The sequence below is a fragment of the Podarcis muralis genome, chromosome 10, assembly GCF_964188315.1.
Source record: "Podarcis muralis chromosome 10, rPodMur119.hap1.1, whole genome shotgun sequence".
NCBI classification, from domain to species: domain Eukaryota; kingdom Metazoa; phylum Chordata; class Lepidosauria; order Squamata; family Lacertidae; genus Podarcis; species Podarcis muralis.
Window position 1 is genome coordinate 49,240,628 of NC_135664.1, and position 23,447 is coordinate 49,264,074.

General features: G+C 45.9%; 1 protein-coding gene across 2 annotated transcripts in view; it reads left to right on the forward strand.

The window, feature by feature from the left end:
• PVALB (parvalbumin) overlaps nucleotides 1-23,447 on the forward strand; it is a 41,414-nt gene that overhangs the window by 4,861 nt on the left and 13,106 nt on the right. The window contains exon 1 of one of the 2 annotated variants that reach the window (XM_028747391.2): nucleotides 17,024-17,150. The exons of the other annotated variant lie outside the window; for it this stretch is intronic. The gene's annotated coding sequence lies outside the window, so the exon portion shown is untranslated. Of the gene's footprint in view, nucleotides 1-17,023; nucleotides 17,151-23,447 lie in introns of those variants that run through there. 2 annotated transcript variants of the gene reach the window in all.

The window sequence follows — 23,447 nt, forward strand, 5'->3', positions numbered from 1 at the left end:
CAAAGATCTGTTGGCCCATCAGCACTCAAGGGGAAAATCACTAGTTTTCCAAACTCTACATATGTATTTCCCTGCTGGAGATTTTTCACATACACCTTAGGGTGTTTTTTTTAAAAAAAGAGGGTCCCTTGTTTCTAGAGTTGCAATAGGAGCATGGGAAACTGCCTTGTACTGGGCCAGACCAGTGGTCCATCTGGCTCAGTTTTGTCTACACTGACTGGCAGCAGCTCACCAGGGTTTCAGGCAGGCAGTGCTTCCAAGCTCTACCTGGAGATGCCAAGAATTGGACCTGGGACCTCCTGCATGCAAAGCAGATGCTCTGCTACTGAGCTCCACCCCTTTTCAAAGGTGATAATGTGATATCTCCAGTAAGGCCAGACATTTTGCAATCCAATTAGCATGATTCCAGACTTGCTGCTGTTTGGAAAGCATGCATGGAATCAACTAGTGCTGCCAGAAAGGCTCTCTGATCTCAGGCTATGGAATGAATTTGGAGGGACTCGTAACAACCTACCTCAAAGAGGAGAGCTTTATAGCCCCAAAATCTGGGTTAGGTTCTTGCAAGGTTTACTGAGACAATGTGTGCAAATGGCTTTGAGCATCCTCAAGTGTGGCATATATGCTAAACAGGATTGACAACTTGAATAATATAGGGGGTGGGCAGATAAGCCCCGCCCCACATAATCACAAGGCGCAGTCCATGCACACCATTTGAATGGCAATGCTGATGCACTTTGGGGGAGCCTGGCCACCTCAAATATTTTATTGAGGGGGCCAAAGGGACCTCGGGCCCTAGGAGTTGGCTCCTATAATGCTAAATATAATGTTTTTAGTAACCATCAGCTTAGGCAGGATGCAAAGCAGTGAACGGCCAAAGGATGCTAGACCAGCACCACAGCTGCCAAGGAACCACAGATGGTTGAGAGAGCCACAGAGCTAGACCTAGTGCAACCCCTAATACACCTTCTCTGCTGCTTTTGGCATTCAGTGGATCCGCAAGAAGGATGGATTAAGACTTCCAAAAATAACACAATGGGGAATGATCACACTGGGGAGGGGCGTTCTTTCTAAATCTCAGTTGTGTCCTGGCAATAAGCTCCTCCTCTGCATGAACAGGTCATTTTCATCCAGTAGACTACAGTGGTACCTCGCGTTAAGTACTTAATTCATTCCGGAGGTCCGTTCTTAACCTGAAACTGTTCTTAACCTGAAGCACCACTTTAGCTAATGGGGCCTCCTGCTGCCGCCGCGCCGCCGGAGCACGATTTCTGTTCTCATCCTGAAGCAAAGTTCTTAACTCGAGGTACTATTTCTGGGTTAGCAGAGTCTGTAACCTGAAGTGTATGTAACCCGAGGTACCACTGTATTTGCATCCAGTGAAGCTGGTTCATTAAAGCAAACGGGGTTTTGTCTACCAACCTTAGTCTCTCCTCATCCACCTGCTTGCCTTCTTAGTTACAACTAGTCCTGTGGCACAATGGGTCAATGCCTCTGGCTGTTAACCAGAAGGTTGGTGGTTTGAGCCCACCCGGGGATTGCTGTGGGCAGGATTCCTACACCAGATGACCCTCGGGAGTCCCCTCCAACTCTACAATTCTACGAGTCTATGGACTAGTCCGGGATTGGTGGGTGACATTGGTTGTAGGCTTCCTACTCTTTCTTCAGTGTTGCCCTTGTAGAACTCATGAGAGAAGAGGATAAGGACAAACCTAGAAGTAGCTGGTTCTTGCTCCGCCTACCCTTGACCTCCGTGCTTTCTGCACAATCATTTTCAATGGGCACCAGTCATCACTGTTTGCATCACTTCTGTTCCAGCGCCAGCTGTCATGTGAATTCCTTGCAGTGCTCCCAAGTGTTTGGTGGGAGGGCACAGCAAGGAGGATGGGCTAACAATCGCACAGCTGAGCCCAAGTAGCATGCCCTTGTTGCAAAACCTGCTGCACGCTTTGCTGATATAGCCCACTTTCTTGAGCCTGTCACTTAAGGGGGGGAAAACTGTTGACCAGTGAAATATTGCTAAGGTGCATTGCCAGCTGACGGAATCCTCACTCATTGCCTCATGCTAGTTTTAGACTTTCTTAGCCAGCACTTTTCACTTGGGATGTTGGCAGGAAACCCCCCGGATCAAAATTCTGGGATCAGAGCTGTGATGTTCTCCTTAGTGCAGCTCCAGCCATCTCCTGTATAAGCACCAGGATTTTAAAGGCTGCAGTCATGGTCAAATGCATTTGCACTGCTCAAGGTGGCTTTACAGCATTTTTAAGATATATAAAATGAATGCATTAAAAAAAAAACTAGAATATTTGTAAACATCTATAATCAATCCAATTTTGCTTTGTACTATGAATAGCATCTGGGACCAAACGAATGTTTTGCAAGTTACGCTCCCTGTTCCACATAACTGGTAATGAGGGTTTGTACCACTTTAGAATGTTACAAGTTCATTTTGATTTAATTTCTCAAAGCTTCTGGTGTTTGTTTTCTCTTACTCTTATTTAAGATGCAGATGGCCATGATATGCATATTCACAAATACCTAGTTTTCAAAGGAACTTGAACTGGTCAGTACTCCTGTAGCCAATCTGGTGCCCTCCGGATGTTTCAGACTACAACTGTGTAGCTCTGCTGGCTGGGACTGATGGGAATTGTAGAAATCTACAGAAGCACATCAAAGCATCATTACTGTAATGCGAAAAAGCAGCAAGATAGTCCAAATCAGCCAGCGCTTCTCAGAATTAATGTTATGTGATGATCTTATTTCCTCTCCATTAATTAAAGGGCATACTCTGCCAAGCCCATTTTGCATCGGCCATTCTCTTCCTTACAAAGATGCTGCTGACCCATAAGCTCTGCTGGCTGGGGATGATGGGAGTTATAGTTCAAAACATCTGGAGGGCACCAGGCATATGCTCACCCTTTGACTGAAGATGCCTTTAGGTGCCACTATGAAGCTGATCAATCCAGGTGATGGCAGTTGCATTCAGCAAACCTAAAAGGGTTGTGACAGACTAAGATACTGTTACGAGTTGGGGGGGGGGGTTGGCCGCATGCCAGAATCCCTTCTGCAGGGATTCAGTTGCTGAATTAGCCAGCCAAGGGCCATAATGGCCCCCTAAGTTTGGGTCTTTAAGGTAACAAAGGAAGTAGCCCTGTGTCAGAGGGCAAATGGGTGGGCCTCCCTCCCTCAACTGTCTGGTAGTTAGAATGACAAAGAGAGTTGAGGTGTGTGAGCTAGAAGTAAGAAGCCTGCAGCTGGTTGGGTAGCTGAGAGATGGAGCCATGCCTGATTTCTGCTTGAATCCAAGGCTGTGGCTATGGGAGAAGCAAGAGCTTCTTGGGGTGTTAATGCTGCGAGCATTATTCCTCCATCGCAGGCTGTTTATATGCTAGCCATATATCACAAAGACTCCACTGTACCTCATTCCAAAGGAAACCCTGGGGAAATGCCCGGAACCCCTGGAATCTCGCACCTCTCAAGGATTGGGGTGGCATGAAATAATTTATTCCACTTTACACTACCATCTGATCTTGTGCACACACTTTATAATCCAGCTCTTCTGTCCTTGAGGACTATACATTCTGTCCAAAAATTACAGTGAATGCATAGGGAAGGGTAGTCAAACCATGCTTTGCTGTGACTTGAGCTATATGAAGTTCAATAGTTGGCTGCTGAACAAAGTGATTTTGAACAGATCATGTAAAATAACAGAGAGGCTTTAGTTGATTGTGATCATTTTCTCCATCTCAATTTTGTAGGTTTATTTTATCACTACATGGATATATACATCCAGTGCTTTTTTCTGGGGGGATGCAGGGGTACACATATCCCTAAACATTTTGTGAATCTTTGTACTTGTGTCCATTTACTGTATTTATTTTTCCCAATTTGAACTATAAAATGGTGATTTCTTGAGTCAAAATGAGAGTACCCCTAAACATTTTTTTGGGGGGGGGGAGCACGGCATACATCAGGTCAGACCATGGATCCGTGGTGTACTGTGGCATTGTCTACCACAAGAATGGGAGCCTGTGACCCTCCAGATGTAACTAACTAATATATCACGCTGACATTGTCATCCCCCCATGAAGTAGCCTCAATATGCTTGATGTAACTGGTCCTCATTAATTAGAAGGCAAAGGAAGTGCGGAAGAACTGGCAGACAGCTCTAATGACCAGTGCAACAGGTTCCCACTTAGTCATAGTAGCATAATAAAGTCCAGCATGGAGGGAGGGGACACTTTTGGCAAAGTCTGCCTATTCATTTTCTCATAGTGCCCATGTCCACCTGTCACAAAAAATGGATGCATGAGAAAATCCCAACCAACTATATTTCCCCCGATTGAAATCTTTTTAATCGTCACTCAGTCTCAAGTAGTTAAGCAATGTAGCTGGCTTCTGCTGAGCTAGTTTATCCTGGCCTGGAAACCCCTGCAGCAATAATTACATGGGCTTTTCTAGCCTGGTGTGAATAAAGCCACAGTGGCAATTACACCAAACATCTGGCAGACGCATAGCTCCTTTTTGCTTATATAACTGGCTCTTTTCTGTTCATTTATCTTCTCACATAAAAAGCAACCGATAAGCTCCCATGTTCCTGCACTTCCCTTCCTCAGAAGGAGCCTGGGGAATCATATATATATATCTGTGTGTGTGTGTGTGTGTGTGTGTGTGTGTGTGTGTGTGTGGACCCCTGGACGTGGTCAAAGGCAACTATGTCAAAGGCAACTATAAGGTTGCAGCGCTCATCTAGCTTTCAGGCCAAGGGAGCCAGTGTTTGTCCACAGACAGCTTTCCGGACCATGTGGCCAGCATGACTAAACTGCTTCTGGTGCAACAGAACACTGTGATGGAAACTAGAGCGCATGGAAATGCTGTTTACCTTCCCACCACAGCAGTACCTATTTATCTACTTGCACTGGCGTGCTTTCGAACTGCTAGGTTGGCAGGAGCTCAGACAGAGCAACGGGAGCTTAGTGGGGATGCGAACCGCCGACCTTCCAAACGGCAAGCCCAAGAGGCTCAGTGGCTTAGATCACAGAGCCACCCGCATCCCCAATATAGAATTATACTGCACTCCCAACCAAGTATGCCACCTAATTCCATACATCTTAGAAAATGAAGCAAAAGGGGGGGGGCATAAATGGCGACAGATATAATTGGAAACACCCCTGTGACAGTGTATCCATTTCTCCAAAACAAACTAAAGAAAACAACAACAACAACAACAACAACAACAACAACAACAACAACAACAACAAAAGGTTCACGCAGGCCATGTTTAAAGCATGGAAAGAAAAAGTGGGGAAACAGTCCCCAACCCTATCCCCACTAATGTCCACCACCCACCATTCCACAATGCATTCTAAAGCTTCCAAGTAAAGAAATGGCAAGCCAAAGGTTTTCACCACCTTACAGACTTCTGCAAAAAGGCAATCCTATATTGATACAGGAAAAACAAGTCAAACTAGGAGACACCCAAATACTCTGGCTGACCCATCATCAACTACAGTTCACTGAATGAACCCTAGCTGTTACAAGAGTTATTGACATCCCTACTTTTCACATCAATACCACACTATGGAACATCACCATCAGGTTCACTAACTGTTTCTCATAGATCACCTAACCTATCGATCCTCAGAGGCTGCACCCACACTCAAAACCCCCCTTCTGGGGAACCTGCATCATTATTCCAGCCAGCACTTGTACAAGATCAAGGCATAAGACAGGACAGAATACTGAGCTGTAAATGTTTCCCCTTCATACCCTTGAAGCAGCTGCAAAATGGAGAGAATGGTATGCATCCATGCTTGCAAGCTATCAATGAACTTGTATTTAACAGGCAAAAGGCAAGGGTTATCTGTTTATTCCCCCCCCCCCCCCAGCTATTGATGATATTACAGAATGTTCACAATTGTTTCAACTGCTCAGAGTGAAGGGTCGGGTGTCGAAAGTCATACACTGAAAATTTCACATGGGGGGGGGGAGTTCACAAAAAGAATTGTATGATAGGGGAAGGCTGATTTTCCATGTGCTGATTGAGAACAACCCGCCAATGCCTGGGTCAGCACTCTCTGTGATTTAAAATGAATTATGAAAAGGAAGAAACAAATTTCCCATCACAGTAGTGACCCATTGGTGACCTCATATGAACAGCCACATTTCATGATCAGGTTTTGAATCAGATTCCAGGAGGGTAATAAAGCAATAAATCTTTCAGAATATAAAATAGGAAATAAATGCCTAGGAAGAAGCATAAGGACTTAAAGGTTGAATCATACATAAAAAGGTAACAAGAACATAGTCTTACTGGGAAAAGCTCATGTTGAAAAGTGAGCATCATAATCATCCAAGTAAGGTGTTGATAAGTTGGAAAGGATCTTGAGAGAATGGGTCTTGAATGGAAATCCTGTGGGGGAAGATTGATGGAACTTATTCTGATGAAAGTATATTTAGCGGTTGATGATGTTAAATATGCAACCCAGTCCTATGCATGCTTTTTCAGAACTATGTCCAGGTACGCTCATTTGGGATTATTCCAAGGTAAATGTGCCTAGGATTGCAGCCTTACAAGGATTTCAGAAAGACACAATCACATTCCCTCTCTGCTAGGTGTATGGCAAATTATTGGGGTTTTTTCACTGCAGCGGCAGGGCTGTCTGTCTGAAGGCAATGCAAACTATCAGCAGGCAGAGGCATGGGTAGTTTGGCAAATACTGTAGGCAGTCTTCACTCTGAGGAGCCAAATCAGATTCTGAGGCTTTTTATAGTGCCAGGTGGAACCTCATCTGCCTTTTTCTGTCACCTGCTGAAATAGAAGCTATAGTACCAAAGTGCAACAGAGGGAAGGTCGTCAGCTCCCTCTTATGACACGCTGTCACGGTGGTGCAGAGAGTAAATTACCTACATTTGGTTATAAGAAACCCCAGGTTAAGTCCTCTGGCACCTTACATACAAGAAAGTAGAAAAGGAGTGGGAAACCAGTAGGCTTTCAAATGTTGTTGGATCCCAACTTCCATCAGACCCAGCCAAAAGTTATGGATGATGGGAATTGGAGTCTAGCAACACCTGGAGGACTACAGGTTCTGTACCCCTGACGTAGAATTAGGTTATATTAGGGGAAATAATTTTTATAGCCATATTTATATAGGGAATGGAATGCAAGAGATCTGCCACTTTGCAAGTTTTCAAGCAAACACAGGGAAGATGATTCTTGGAACAGAAATAGACAACATCAGTTGCTCATAGAATCAGGTGATTGTAGAGTTGGAAGGACCCATGAGGGTCATCTTGTCCAACCATCTGCAATGCAGGAATCTTTTGCCCAACGTGGGGCTCAAACCCAGGATCCTGAAATTAAGAGTCTCATGCTCAACTGCTGTTGGACTACAACTCACATTATCTCGAATTAGCTTAGCCAGTGGTCATACATGATGGGAGCTGGATTCCAAGAACATCTAGGGATTGAAGTCTGGCCTAGATGACCCCTGTGAATGTTTATGTTCTGTGACTGTTTTTTATATGTAGAAAGATGGTGTGACCAAAGAGCACAGAGGCTACAGCTTGCAGAAAGAGGGAGGAAATGATATTGCAGAGTGTTGAGAGAAAGAGAGAACAAAAGAAGGGAAGGACTGAGAAAATAGTGAATGGTTGCAAAATACAATGGAAACTATTTTGTTTGCAGATTATCTCCTTTGTACTCTCCTCTGCAAATGGACATCAAATTTTCATGAGATGTCCTCAGAATGTTCAGGTGTCTGCTGAATATTCACAAAATATCTGGTGTCACTATTTGACAACTAATCATGCTTTGATTTAGATATTTGACTTTGCAGTTTGATTTTAATGTTTGATATTTGACAGTATGTGACAGCTGCCTGTGTCTGATAGTTTATGACAAATCAAGGTTAGATCTATATCTGAACACAGTATATATACAGCAGCATTGCACACAAGGCCACTAAAGTAATATCAATAGTTGTTGATGTTTTTCCTCAGCACTGCTTCGGAATATTAAAATAGGCTAGATGTAGTTCAGTATCAGGACTTCCTGAGAAGCATTGCATACTACCAGTTAAAAATGCAAAAAAAATTTCCATGATTCAGGACATTCACAGCAAGGTTAAATTCATTCCATAAGTACCTTCTTATACCTTCCTATGCAATAAGATATAGCAGCAACAATATGGATGTGGGCAGTGCTTTTTTCTGGGGGGGGGGGGCACAGGGATGTGGGTAGCTCTGTTGGTTAAAATGTGGTGCTGATAGCACCAGGGTTGCAGGTTCAATCCCCAGAAGGGACAGCTTCATATTCCAGCTGCCCTGCAAGGGGTTGAACTAGATAATCTTCAGGGTCCTTTGCAACTCTACAATTCTATGATTTCTATGATATAGAATTTAGGCTGCATTCACATGGCAATTTATTCTACTTTCATAATTTCCCCCCTACCTGTTAAGTTCAGTATTATATTTGCACTGCCACATGACATTAAAGGCACTTCTGGAACTATAATAGAATATAGTGCAAGTTTAATTTCCATATTATTTGCTTCCAGAATCCATTTGCAAATAATATGAGTGCTCAACTTGACTTTTATTCTACTGTACACCCACTATAGTTCTGGAAGTGGCTTTTACATTGTGTAGAAGCTCAAATGTGGAAATTAAAAGCTAGGGAAACTTCATGGAAACAGAATAAGCTGCCATGTGAATGAAGCCTTTTTCTGTTACAATTCTAAAATTATGGAGCCATCACCACTGAAGGGGGTGTCCAGACAACTCTGAGTGGTGAATGAGTGAACTGAGTCATGAATGGAATTGTCATGCCCCCTCACGCTAACATCAGTGCTCCCTTCATACTATTAACAAACGTTCAGCCACAACAGAGCATCATCCCCAGTGTGTCAGCCTCAAACAGAACTTGGTTGGTAGCCACAATTGCTTCCTCTTCCTCACATGTTCACGAAATGTGGAGTGGGGAGTCTGAACAACCCTAAGAAGTCTATTGTTTATTTATTTAAATTTCTATACCGCCCTCCACCCGAAGATCACAGGACAGTTTACAATATAAAAAACCACAAGAATGCATCACATAGTAACAAACAAAAATAATACACACACACACAGAGAGAGAGAGTTTAAAATGCCATCAATTGTTTAATTAGCCAAAGGCCTGGGCGAAGAGGAATATTAGACACTTTACGCAAAACTTCAAAGTCTTCTTTTCAGACTAGCTTGCAAATCCTGAATTTGCTTGTTGGAGCTGCAACCTTAGTTTGCCACTTGGGTTCAAAGTGGTTATTTGTTGGCTATTTATTTATTTCAGAAAATTTATATGCTGCTTGATTGTAAAAACAAATAAACCTCCAAACGGTTTGCCAAACTTACATTTTGCGTTCATTTTTTGTTGTGGCTTTCTGTGTTGTTTTATTGCTGGTTGTTATTTTATTGAGAGGTGGACCCGAAATGTTTCAACCAAAGAAATTAAGGTGCTGTAAGGTTAACAGCCATGTGATGTCTTTCAATGTGAGCCATTTGCATAATGGTGCGCATTTCCCTCACATGATCCAAAGCATAAAACCACAACTAAGAGTAGCAGACAGGGGAGGGGGGGTATCTCATTGTGAGCAGATGCAAAGACATTCAATTTCTTGGGCCTTAGATTTCTTCGCATTTCCAGAAACAGGCAAATGAGGCGATCTGACAGCAGCATGATTTCAGTGGGAAGGCAATGCTCAGCAAGGCTGAAAGGACCATTATTGGAAATATTCTAGATTAAGGTTACCAGAGTTTTTTTCAATGAATCCGGGGACACATTAATTAATTAATTAATTAATTAATTAATTAATTACTACACGTTCAGGACGTTGATGCTGCAGCGATGGTGGTGGCAGAGGAGCAGCTGCTGCCTTGACCTCAACCGCCACGTTTCCCCTTCCTCTGAGGCTTCTATCTCCTTTCTCCATTAGCCTGGGCAGCCCCTGAGTTGTTGGTTCTTCAGTGGTGGTGGTGGGGAAGTGGTGTGCAGTGGGTCAAGCATGCAAGGCAGAGAAGGAGAGTTGAGAGCGGCGGTCACAGTGAGGCTTGGGCAGTGTGATGCCTCCCTTCCCATCGGAGTAACCCCAATCCCATTCCTACTTGCGTGCAAGCAGGAGGGGGCAGGGATCCCTCAGCTGGGATGAGAGCCTAAGTGAGAGATCCCTACCCCCTCCTGCTTGCACGCAAGTAGGAGTTGGGATGGGGCTGCTCCAATAGGCAGCATGAAGCCTCCCTTCACAGCATAGTTGCTGGGGTCAGGAAAGGTGGAGGCAGCCCGGAAGCTGCATCTTCGAGCCCCTGCACCACCATCATATGAGGACTTCCGAGCTGCTCCTGAAGCCAGCCAGAGCCAACTGCTCCAGGCTGCTGAGACTGCCGCTGCTGCATTTCCCAGGGACATGAGATGAAATCCGGGGACATTCTGGGGATGGAATTTGTCCAGGGACTTATTCACAAACCCAGCAACTGTTCCCAGGGATGTCTTCTAAAAGTCAGATAGAAGAAGAGTTAGGATTTGATAACCTGCTTTATCACTATCCTAAGGAGTCTCAAAGCGGCTAACAATCTCCTTTCCCTTCCTCCCCCACAACAAACACTCTGTGAGGTGAGTGAGGCTGAGAGACTTCAGAGAAGTGTGACTAGCCCAAGGTCACCCAGCAGCTGCATGTGGAGGGACGGGGAATTGAACCCGGTTCACCAGATTACAAGTCTACTGCTCTTAACCACTACACCACACTGGCTAGTTTATTTCCTTGACATCTGGTGGGAGGGCATTCCACAGGGTGGATGGCACTACCGAGAAGGCCCTCTGCCTGGTTCCCTGCAACCTCACTTCTTGCAGTGTGGGAACCACCAGAAGGCCCTTGGAGTTGAACTCTCAGTGTCCGGGCTGAACAATGGGGGTGGAGACGCTCCTTCAGGTATACTGGGCCGAGGCCGTTTAGGGCTTTAAAGGCCAGCACCAACACTTTGAATTGTGCTCGGAAACATACTGATGATTCTGTGATCAGGGCACTGTGGAAAATTTAAAAAGGCAAGTGGTTTGTTGCTGTCCTACAAGTTGTAGTACTTTGGTGCTGGCTTCCCATAGCCACTTCTGCCAGGGGAGATGTCTATTGAGCCATGTCAACAATCGCCCAACAGAGGCCGATGCTCATTGAGACTGGTGGGCATTAGGAATGTCTGACTTCACCCACTGCTCACTGGATCCCTCAAAAACCCATCTCACAGAGAAGGATGGGACCTCAACGGAAAATGAGAAGCGTGCCTCTCTAAGTGTGCCTGAGTGAGGTGTGAACCAAGAAAGAACATGCAAAGCAAGACTGAAAAATGAAACCTTCAGTTATTGAAACTAAATAATAAAGCATATACCGGTAAGTCACACAGTGGAGTGTTATGACTAAACTACGCCTAGCCACAGGAATAAATAAAACTGCAGTTGCATTAGATTATAGATCTAAAGGTTTTGAAATGCCCTATGCTAGAAGGAGGGACGCGGGTGGCGCTGTGGGTTAAACCACTGAGCCTAGGACTTGCCGATCGCATGGTCGGCAGTTCGAATCCCCGCGGCGGGGTGCGCTCCTGTCGTTCGGTCCCAGTGCCTGCCAACCTAGCAGTTTGAAAGCACCCCCGGGTGCAAGTAGATAAATAGGGACCGTTTACCAGCAGGAAGGTAAACGGCGTTCCGTGTGCTGTGCTGGCTCGCCAGATGCAGCTTGTCACGCTGGCCACGTGGCCCGGAAGTGTCTCCGGACAGCGCTGGCCCCCGGCCTATAGAGTGAGATGGGCGCACAACCCTAGAGTCTGGCAAGACTGGCCCGTATGGGCAGGGGTACCTTTACCTTTACCTTTTATGCTAGAAGGAGGATAATGAGAGGTTTGGGAGTATGATATGTGTCATACAATTTCCCAGAAAATAGAGACAGATGGTTAGGTTTTACCTTTTTCTGGTTCTCACTGAGGAACTCCTTGCCACTGGAAGGATGCAAGTGTGCAGAAGAGGGCTTAACAGGAAGCAACCAGAAGGTTCTGTCTTTCTGAGCTCTGCACTTGAAGCATCAGAAACCCCTCTCCAAAGCTGCCTGGCTTTGAATCTAACAAAAGCTGCCCTTGTGCTCAGAGTGAAAGAGGCATGATGGATCCAATTAACAATTCAAAGACTATTTAACAATTCAAAGGAAAACAGCTAATTAACAATTCAAAGACTAACCACTTCAATACACTTTTACCTCTTATAGCTAGCTGTGTGTGCCTGAGGGGGGGTTTCTTTAGTGACCTCAAATGATAGCTGACCCATGATGAGACAATACTCTCCTTAAGGTTCAAATTTTTATGCCCCTGGGGTAGATGTGCAGCTTCACTTCAGATGCCTTAACATGTTTTTCAATAAGCAATCCCTTGATCTATTCCTAGCCTTGCCATGAATAATCTATAATCGGGGGAAATTAACTTCTAGCCAGGACTAGATAAAAAATCGTCAAGGCATACATCAGGGGCCATATTTCAAGTCTGCCAGTGTTATTGTCTGTTTGTTCTGCTGCAAATAAAGACAGGAGGCTTGTGTTCATGTCGTGTAGTATTTAATGGAGATAAAAGGGTGGGGTGGGGGACAGATGACAATATATCACAGGGTACACATGGCTTGTACCTGGCCTCAATCTACTGGATTCTGGTGCTATGTGCCATCCTCACATAGGGCAGAGCAGTGGAGCCAGAGCATCTTTCTCTCCATCCTTAGACTAAGGAGGAAGTAGCTGGCAGACACTGGATGGAAGTAAGAAGGCAGATGGGTGGGAGCTTTTGGATGGGGTTTATAGGCAGCATTAAAGTGGAAATTTTGGGATTAGGCCGTGTAGCCTTATTGCTGTAACAGACTGGATTATCCCCCCTTTCCCTCTTAATTAAAAGAATAGTGCAACAGACAGTAGATTAAGCATACAAATAGTGTTTACTTACTTGCACTTGATGCCAGCAGCAACAGTAATGAAAACAAGGTGGGCAAATTCAGCTACTAGGTTATAAAATTCAGATTTGACTTCAAAATGAATTCTCTGCTTGAGCGGAGATCATACAGACATCCGTCTGCCTGAGAAGCCTTGTGAAAAAAGAGGCTGAGTTCTGAGGTAGGGACAGTAGAAAAGATTAAACTCTTTTGTCTTTTTCCCACCAGAGAACTCAAGGGAAGTGATGTCACACAGTGCCCTCTCTAGTAATCAGGAACTCTGTGAGTCTTAACCCTTTCGTATCCTTATTTAGCAAACACACATTGTTAGATTTTGGGTGCATATTCCTACAGGACTGAGGACAAACTGAGTTAGTGGGGCAGTGCCCCATTCATCATAACGGGCCAGCATCTACTGCAATACCCTAAACCTTTTGCCAGCCCTGCAAATAATTTTTAATACATTAACACCGGTCACAAAGTTCAAGATGAAGATTAACTGTTGGTATTATTTCTTCTTGCTACTGACAGGATAGTTGAATAGAAGGCAAAGTACCAGGAACCCTCAAGCCTGGTTCGCCCTGAGCCTGGTACTCTTGTCTCCTCCTGAATTTGCCCCTGCCCCATGGTATCTGCTAGGTTGGGAATGTGGTACTCCTATCCCTTTGAATGTGGTACTGTTTCCTCCCAGGGTTACAAAGTCCTAAAGTTGCTCACGTTGCAAGACCCCAGTACCAAGAAGTTTGAGAAGCATCGAACAGTAAACCATTGTACAATGACCTCCTCCCTCCATGTCCATCTAATGTCACCACCTAGACCGATGTCAGAGACAGTTTTCAATGACTCCTAACTAGAGCTGGATTCATAAGGGTGACCTAGAGATGTCAAATTCTGCATCTCATTCTCAGTCCTGCCAGGTGGAAAAAGTGCTTGCTGGCTCGTGAAATATTGCCAGGTAAATTAGCATTTGACAGAGTCCTCTCCCTCTCTCCCTGGCTGATGGGAGTTATAGATTTTCTTTCCGTCACAGAGAGCTGCGCTGCCGATAAGCCACACTGAAGGACTGCTTTCAAAGGGTAAGGAACTATTTCAGTCTGTTCCTCTGATTACCCATGGATTTGGGTGGGTTTTGTGTGCTTGTGTAGTATGTACTGCTCAACAAAACTCCCACTGAGTAATGCTGCTTTCTATTAGAGCAGCAAGCCCTGCATCCTGGCTTTAGGATTTTCAGCTTTGGAACTTCCAGATGTGCCTGCCGTAGCCATCGCTGCAGCTGTCCTAAGTAGCAAGGAAACCAGTGCTTGAAGGCCATTGATTTTATACAGATACATCTTGCATTGGCTTGCAAGAGGGGAAATGGAACTCGCCCTCTTCCCCGAGTTGTCAAAGACAACAGCCTGCAGACAAATGTGATTAGCAATCACCTGTAAGTAATAGAGGATCTCTCCACGATATCCCTCCCTAATCCAAAGGAAAACAAATGTCCCCATTGCCCTAGGGATAAAAATCAAAGTGCACACATATAAAGAGGGTTGGTTTAAGCTGCTTGTATATGTGGCAGGTCCATGGAACCCGGGGTGTGTGACATAATAAACAGAGCAGAGGTAGGGAAACTCAGGCCCAGGAGCCAAATGCAGCCATCTCTGTCTGGCCCTCGGAATTCTCCCCCAGCCACCCCCTTCACTGGCTGTGCTTTGCATTCAAGGTGCCTGACTAGAAGGTGCCCTTGAGTTCTGATCATAATACATTGCAGGGGGTTGGACTAGATTGGCCTTTGGGATCCCTTCCAACTCTACAATTCTGTGATTCTATGATTCTTGAACAGGGCAGTCCTCATACCAAATGGGCCGCAAGAGTACTTGAACATGGAACCCATGGGTTGCACACTGCCTTGTCATGTAGGGGGCAACGGAAGTGAAGCCGAAATTTGATGCCCTCCCCATGCTGCCTTCCCAAAGCCAGATAAGCAAGGTGCCAGACTTTTGGGAGAATGCACAGGGCTCTGGCAGAGTCTGAGAGCCTTCCCAAAACTGGGAAAGTACTAACTAGGCTTTGGGAAAGAGACTGGAAGACTCTAGGACCCTATCAGAGCCCTCACACCTCCTCTCCAAAGCCCAGCACCTTGCTTACCCAGCTTTGGGAAAGAAGCACAAGGGCTGGCGGGGGAGGGGGGTGGAATGTCAAATATTGCCGAGGGCCACCAAAAAGTCCTTGAGGGCCGCATGAGGGACTAGATTAGTTAGCCTTGAATCAATGCGGTCTACGGGCACCATTTATTTAATCAGGTGTATGTGCAGCAGTTTCCTGTGGACACAGCACCCAATAGAGGGAAATTGTTTGCATGGCAGTACTCATCCATCTGAACACACTACAGTGTCCTGTGACTCTCCCACACTCACCCACTTCTGAACAGAGGCTGTAGATCCTATCGCAGCATCTTCCAGCATTGTTGCTATCACAGGAATGTCCCAACACTCTGATCTTCTTGACTCACAGCTCTTTTGACTTACAAAGCTAATGCTAAAATCCTCAGATTGGCTTCAGATGGTTGGAGACCTGGGGGGCAAAAAGGAGTGCAAAGGCGACTTCCACTTCCTGTTTTGCACTCCAGCACACTCTCAGTAACAGGAAGTGCATGGTCTGCTCCTTAGTATTGGGCTCAAGCCTGCCACATGTCCAAGAGACCACCAACAGAGATGAGTAAAGGCAGACTTCTGTATTTGGTGCATGATGACTACGAAACAGGGATAAGCAAGACACTTTGGAGAAGGGCAAAGGGAACAAAGGTCCTCTGGCCATTCATCTTTACCATGGATTATGAGGATACTAGATGTCTGCAATTTACAACTGGGGTTAGGAGGAAAGGACCACAGCTCAGGAGCAGGAGCTTTGCAAGCAGAAGGCTGCAAGTTCAATCCTGGGAATCTCCAGTTAAAAGGATCGGGTTACAGGTGATGGGGAAAGATCTTTTCCTGAGACCCTGGAAAGCCAGTGCCATTCAGGGCAGAGGGACAAACAGTCCGATCCTGGTAGGAAACAGTTTCCCACTTTCCTAAAAGGACTTCTTTTTCCCCTCCATTGTTTAAAAGTTCCTAGTCCTTATGACTGGGGAAATGAACTTGAACAATTAAAAATAATTCAGAAGCCAAAAAAAGTGCTAAGCAATAGCATGTATGTATGTATGTATGCATGTATGTATGTATGTAATTTGTATACCACCCTTCACCTGAAGATCACTGAGCAGTTCACAACATAAAAATACGAAATGAGAACGCAAAATACATAATAAAACAAAAACAAACTAAAAAGCCCCTCTCCAAAAACATAAGCAAGACCAAAAAAACAACACCGCAATTTCAAAGGTCATAGAAGGCCAAAGGCCTCGTTACAAAGAAACGTTTCAGCCTGGCAACTAAATATATGTCGTGAAGCACCAGGCAAGAACATGTAATATTTGTATAATTCTCTTCTTTCTACAGGAAAGTTCCATGGGATGAGATGGTGTTCCCTGACCCTCCTGGTGTCTAGTAGAAGCCAATTAAGCAAATACATACAAATTAGCTTAATTTTCATTTTATTTATTTATTTATTTATTTATTTATTTATTTCACAGATCTTTGCTTTTCCTGATGCCCAGTATCCGGGGGTGAGTGTTTTGAGCTCAGTCTCGGCTCCATAACACACCCACCACCGTACCTGCCTTGACAGAGGCGCGGCTCTGCCCTGGTTCCTTCCTCCCCACCCAGGTGTGGCCGCTCTGCGCGGGGGCTCCTCCAATCAATCCCATCCTCCCTCCCGTTTGGCACACAGTTTAAATAGCCGCGCGGGGACGGGATGTCATTTCGATTCTCCGGGGACAAATAAATGGAAGTTTCATCAGAGCGTCCCGCCAGATTGCCGATGTAATAGGTTTCGGGAGCGAGAGGAAGGTGGGTGCCAAGGATTATTAATAGTGCTGCCTCTTGATTAGTTAGGGAAAGGTAAATGTGATACTGCCATCACCGTCCCTGAGTATCTGACACCGGCGAGGAGGGGGACATCGCCTTCCCGAAATAGAAGAGGCAAGGAGCCTATATAAGTGGGGTGCCCACCCGGGGTTTCACCTTCCTGTGTGAGCACCTTCAAAAACCCACCAGCCTTTCCTAGCGCGCCTGGCACAAACATTAGACAGGTAAGTTTCAGGAATGGAGGCAGAGAGAGTGGATCCCGTTACTCCAAGAAGGATTCATCTGTGGGTTTGGGGGACGAGGGGGGTGGGTCTGTAAAGGTGCGGTGTCTCTCTCTACCTGTAGGGTACAACTCTCCCACCCCAATAAAACAGAAGTATCCCCCGCGTTAGAAGAAGCTCGGGGCTGCTTCTTTTTTCTCCTTCCCCAGCAAGGCAATCGGAACAGGTGAAGGGGGGAAATCCAAAAAGGAGGAAACTTCAAAGGGAGGGGGGAGGAGTGGGCGGTGGAACTGGCATGGGGAAGCGAGAAGCGGGATTTATTGAGAAAGCACGGGAAGGGGGGGAATAATTCAACCAGGGTGTGCCTTTTTTGAAGCTAGAGAGAAGGGCGGAGGCGAGCATCTGATCTCGGTGCGTATTTGTGCGTGGAAAGTCCGAGATCAGGGAACGAACAATCGCTTTGAGTAAGGGATTGTCAAGCGCCCTCATCTGCTGCCTGTTTAGCTGGGCCCTCGTGCGCTCTTGTAACCCCGAAAATGATGGCAACCCGAATGTTTTGGGTGCGTTTTGCCCCCGATTTGCTCTCGGGGATATGTTTTTCTTTCGTAAAAACCCTGCATATAAACGTGAGCAGCACTTGCCACATTTCTTCAGGGGAAGAAGTGTGTGTGTGTGTGTGTGTGTGTGTGTGTGTGTGTGTGTTTAAAGTCAAGTGTGCAAAGTTTGGAGATGATTTCAAAAGAGGCAGGCAGGAAAACTGAGAACTGCAAAGATGAGGCAGGCGTATTCTTCCATCTCTGCTTGCGGCTTGGACCAAAGAGCGCTCAGGTGTCAAGAGAGAGACAGAGAGAGCGAGAGCGCGCAGGGCTGAGGGCCTGCGGAGCGCAATGCACGCTGCGGCGGTCCTCTTGAAGCCTCAGAGGTTCGAGCCCAGCTCTCAGTTTGCAAAAACAAGAAAAGCAATGCTTTATGTTTGCTTTTCGTGAGTGCGTAGGTGATAGAACCCTGTTAGCTTTTCCCACGCTTTACGCTTTAAGTTGCCCTACTTGAAAGAGGCTTCCCCACTCAACCCCAAAATAAGTTGGACTGGAGCAGATTGCACAGACGGTTACCAGAACAGTTGTTATGTAGTTTTTAAATTAATGTAAGGTCCAGCATTTTTCCTTGCACCAGATCCTTAAAGCCTAAAGAAACGATTGTTCCCTGACGAAGAATCCTGTGTTATTCTAACGCTTGCTTTCCTAACTTTGCTTGCAAAGGTGGCTCAACTATCGCCGATATTATTTGGTTTCATGCCAAAGACCCGCCCTCCGCTGGATTTTTCTTTATGTAATTGCTTTGCTTTCTTTCTAGTCCCCCCTTGGGGGCGTTGGTAACTCCTTGCTAACCTCGGAAACGGGAGCAGGGGGATAAAGGGCATCTCCTCGGCCCCCTATCACCTCCATCTTTCCTGTTAAGTAAAGGCTTGCGCAGGAGGAGCGCCAGCCCGGTTTGGCTACTTGCGGATGGGCTAGCAAAAGCGGAGCAGGCTGGAGGCGGGCCTGGGTTGCAGTCCTCTAAAGGCAATCGCACCTTCAGCTGAGCGGAGTGGGTGCGAAACTCGAGTCCTGCTCGCAGCAGCAGCAGCAGCAAGCGTCAAGCCGAGCATCTCTGCGGTCTGGCGGGCGGTCAAGGGAAGATCTGACGCACCGTGAACCCGAGGCGGCGCCTGAGTGCGAGGGGTTGCTGAGTAAGGGCCGCGGCAACCAGGGCAGAAAGTATCGGGTGTATCGTAGGGAACAGGTGCTGCTGCTGCATCAACACCACCAAGCTCCTTCCTTCCCGCTTCTCTCTCTCTCTCCCTCTTTCTCTGAATGGAAAGACGGAGTTTTCAAGCAAGGGTCTACTTAGCCGCCTTCTCCAAATCGGGAGCAGTTGGGGGCGAGTAGGAGAGAAAGAGACCGAAGTTACAGCCCAGGGTGCTTGGGAGGGAAACCAGACGCCACGGCGACAAGTCAAACTGTGTTTAAACCAGGATCTGCTGACACGATCGTGTAGAAAGAAACGAGGTGGGGGGGCTCTGGTTTTAACAGCAAAAGGGACGCGCGGATAAAGGGTGCAAGTGAAACCTGTCCCCATGGGCGTCCTCACTGCTTCCGCGGAGACCCCAAGCCTTTTTCTCTCTTCTGTACTGAAGGTGGGAGGGGGGGGGTAAAGCACTGGGGAAAGAGAGGCAAACCATGGCGAGTGATCTGCATCCCCAACACGCCCTTTCTCTGTTAAAATAGGACCTCAAGATGTGATTTGTGGTGGACCACGTTTCTGCCCGACAAGGAGTTCTGTGTCACTGGAAAACCTGCATTCTCCTACAGATTCGCAATAAAGCAGCGATAGTTTTACACACACACCCCTATTTTGCAACCTCATACCAGGCAGAGGAACAGCTGGTGGTAGCATGAAAGTTATGTTTGACCCGAATTTCACAAGGTTCGGGAGTTTCACAGAGCTCTTCCTCTGCCTTGTAACAGCGAGCAGTGGCAGGAGGAGAACCATTGCGGGTCACCTTCCCTGGGTGCGTTTCCTATGTAGTTAGGTGTGTTTGACAATAGCTAGGGAGGGTTTTCAAGAGGCAAACTCGTGTGGACAACATCAGATCTGGACTGGATGCTCCATGGCAGTTTTTTCTTCAAAGTAAAAGTGGCCAGCTGAAGCACTTTTTAGAGGGGTATTTAATGTTGGGTGCAGTTTGGCATATGAAGATGATTGGAAACTCCTGGACTGGATGAGAGTGCATAACGGGGAAAAGAGGATGGATAAAATCCCGGTCCTCAGCTTCCTATACTGTACTTCTGAAACTGCTTCGTCCTTGAAAGCATGGAAGAGTGATGTGGCCCACAGTAGCTGCAAAAAGGGGTTGTCATGTTTTAAAGTGTAGCAGGAGAACCTGTGGTCCCCCCCCCCCCGATATTGTTGGACTCCAAATTCCATCAACCCCAAGCAATCACCTAGGATGATGGGAGTTGTAGTCCCAATAACATTTGATGGGTAGCAGGTTCCTCACCCCAGCCCTGCCTTTAAGATTAAACATGCATATATCACAGGTTCTTCTAAGCAAGAACCTATAGCTGTGCTAAAAGGTAAAGGAGCCCTGACAGTTAAGTCCAGTCGCAGATGACTCTGGGGTTGTGGCGCTCATCTCGCTTTACAGGCCAAGGGAGCTGGCATTTGTCTGCAGACAGTTTTTCCAGGTCATGTGGTCAGCATAACTAAGCCACTTCTGGAGCAACGGAACACCAAAACCAGAGCAGCACACGGAAACACCGTTCACCTTCCTGCCAGAGCGGTACCTATTTATTTACTTGCACTGGTGTGCTTTTAAACTGCTAGGTTGGCAGGAGTTGGGACCAAGCAACAGGAGCTCACCCTGTCGCGGGGATTCAAACCGCGGACCTTCTGATTGGCAAGCCCAAGAGGCTCAGTGGTTTAGACCACAGCACCACCCGTTTGCCATTGCCTACAAAATCTCATGGAAAATAATAAAAGGTGCTGCAAGACGATGCAGAAGAGTCACTCTGCTGTTTCATATTGTTAACTTCAGCACAGAAATGACTGCCAAAGCCAGGGTTATGCTGTCAGATCCACAGCCTTGACAGTCTGCTACAGCCCTGCCCTCTGATTCTCTTCCTGGGCCTACTGCTGACATAGGTATCTCTTTAGATCCCAGTGATCTTGGAGCCCCGCATTGCATTTTTATTGGAAGCCATAAAATAAATGAGGCGTTCATTCCCCAAGGATTGATTTCACAGTGCTGGAAAGCATTTCTGCACATTGTGAGCAGCCTTTCCAAGAGACTCTTCTTGTTCTGGGATCAGCCCCTCCACTGAGGAACTGCAGAGAGGCATGTAATGCCTGTTAGCGGATTCTCCCATCCAGACCTTCCTCTGTTTGCTAGCAGATGGACATATTTACTGTGTACCGTTGAAAGGCAGCTTGATCCATCTGTGGCCTGCCTTGCCGCAAGCATGGGTGATGTAGAGGCCAGTGGGCTAGTGTAGAATGCAGCTACTTGATTCTTCTGGAATAAGGCAAAATTAGCACAAATAGAGCCAAATATTTCTGCAGACACAGTGGCCAAGTGGTTTGAGTACTGGACTAGGACCTGGGAAACCCGATTTCATTTCTCTAATCATCAGTGAAACTCACTGGAGTGGCCTTGAGCTAGTCACTCTCTTTCAGCCAAACCTACTTTGCAGGGCTGTTGTGGGGATAAAATGAACTCCTTGGAGCAATATAAATGTAATAAAAACAAAAGGAGACCAAAGAATGCTATGGCAAAACTGCACATGGAAATTTTGTTTGGAGAGCGACACAATTTAAAGGCGCTTCTGTGTTAGTGCCAGAAGCCTCAAAAATAAAATGGAAACAGTGGAATGCTTGGTACTAAAAGAGGATGGTGGTGCGTATCAGGGCCCTGGTGGAACAAGGAGAACTCAACAGAATACTGTACAGTTTTCCCTGGACATAAACGCTATAGAAAGGAGGCAGAATCACTGTGGATGCAAACAGCAGGCTCAGAAAAGTAATATAATATTGGGAGTCTACTGTCACCCCTTGACCACATTTCTGAAGGTGATATTGAGGGAATGAGAGAAAATAGAAAGAGTTACATGACTCCCCTCAGTGGTCAACACATAGCAAATGCTGCCACACAATTTATTTCCCGATTTCCCGCAATGCAAATGTTTTCTTTTGCTTTATGGGCTTCATTATCTTTTGCTGATTTTCAACATGGCATACAAAATTCTACTTTTCATCTTTGCAATTGCTTCGCTCACATGCACCTCCTGCTTTGGCTGCTATGTTCCTGCTCGTTCTTTTCTGGAATAAGTTTTCTTTGTTTCTCCTCCTCTCTGTTATCAGTTATCACTTCCAGAATGTGATTCCTTTCTCGTTTTGGGATCTGCTGCTCCTTTGCCCATGCTCAAATGGCTTCTTAAAACTCATTGTGTCTCCCTCCCCTTTCTCTGCCCAGCTTCTTTCACTTTCCCCACTTATCACTGCTAAACAGTGTTTTAGTGTTTTAGTGTTAATTATTATGTATTTAATGCACATTCCATCTTTTCTCCACGGAGCTCAAGGTGGAATACATGGTTCTTCCCTTCTTCATTTAATCCCCCACAACAAACCTGTGAGGTAGGTTAGGCTGAGAGGCAGTGACTGGCCCAAGGTCACCCAGCTTTAATAATGTTTTATTTATTTTTCAGCCCAATCACACAGTGAGCTTTGTGGCCTAGTGGGGGATTCAAACCTCTAACCACTACCCCACAGTGGCTTAGGGATGATACCTTTGCAGATCAATATTTTGTTGTTTTAACACTGAAAAGCTGTGATTGCTGTGTGCGTATGAGCTTTACTTACTGATGTGTCTTGCTGTTTTATCTTTTACCCTGTGTTCCTTTCGGAGGAAGGGCAATTTATAAAAGTAGTAAAGAAAGAAAAGACTTAATCTGTTTATAAATGATATGATACGAGGTAAGTAATGAGATGGGCAGGTCTGCGGATTACAGTGGTACCTTGGGTTACATACGCTTCAGGTTACAGACTCCGCTAACCCAGAAATAGTACCTCGGGTTAAGAACTTTGCTTCAGGATGAGAACAGAAATCGTGCTCCAGCGGCATGGCGGCAGCAAGAGGCCCCTTTAGCTAAAGTGGTGCTTCAGGTTAAGAACAGTTTCAGGTTAAGAACAGACCTCCAGAACGAATTAAGTTCTTAACCCAAGGCACCACTGTATTTGCAGTTGGGGCAGGGAGTACATTTCTGTTTCCTTTTCACCCAGTTTTGAGAGCTCTTTGCTATCAGATAACCAAACAGACAGGAAGCGCTCTCCAGGTTGGGTGAAAAGGAAACTATGGTCAAAAAACAATGATTTATACTTCCAAGCTTGTTTTCTCCTGCTCTGGAAGGTAGGACTCGAACCAATGGCTTCAAGTTACAAGAAAGGAGTTTCCGACTAAACTTATTGAAAAATTTCCTGATAGTAAGAGCTGTTCAAAAGTGGAACAGTCTCCCTCAGGAGATAGTGAACGCTCCTTCCTTGGAGGTTTTTAAACAGAGATTGGGTGGCCATCTGTCATGGATGCTGTAGTTGAGATTCCTGGATTGCAGGGGGTTGGACTAGATGACCCTTGGGTACCTTCCAACTCTGAGATTCTATGATTCTGTATACATAGGATGGTTCTGAACTGGCTGACACTCATCAAGAAAAAAGATACTGATGTTTTGATGGATACGTCACTCAGTGAGCAGCAGGTGTTTTGAA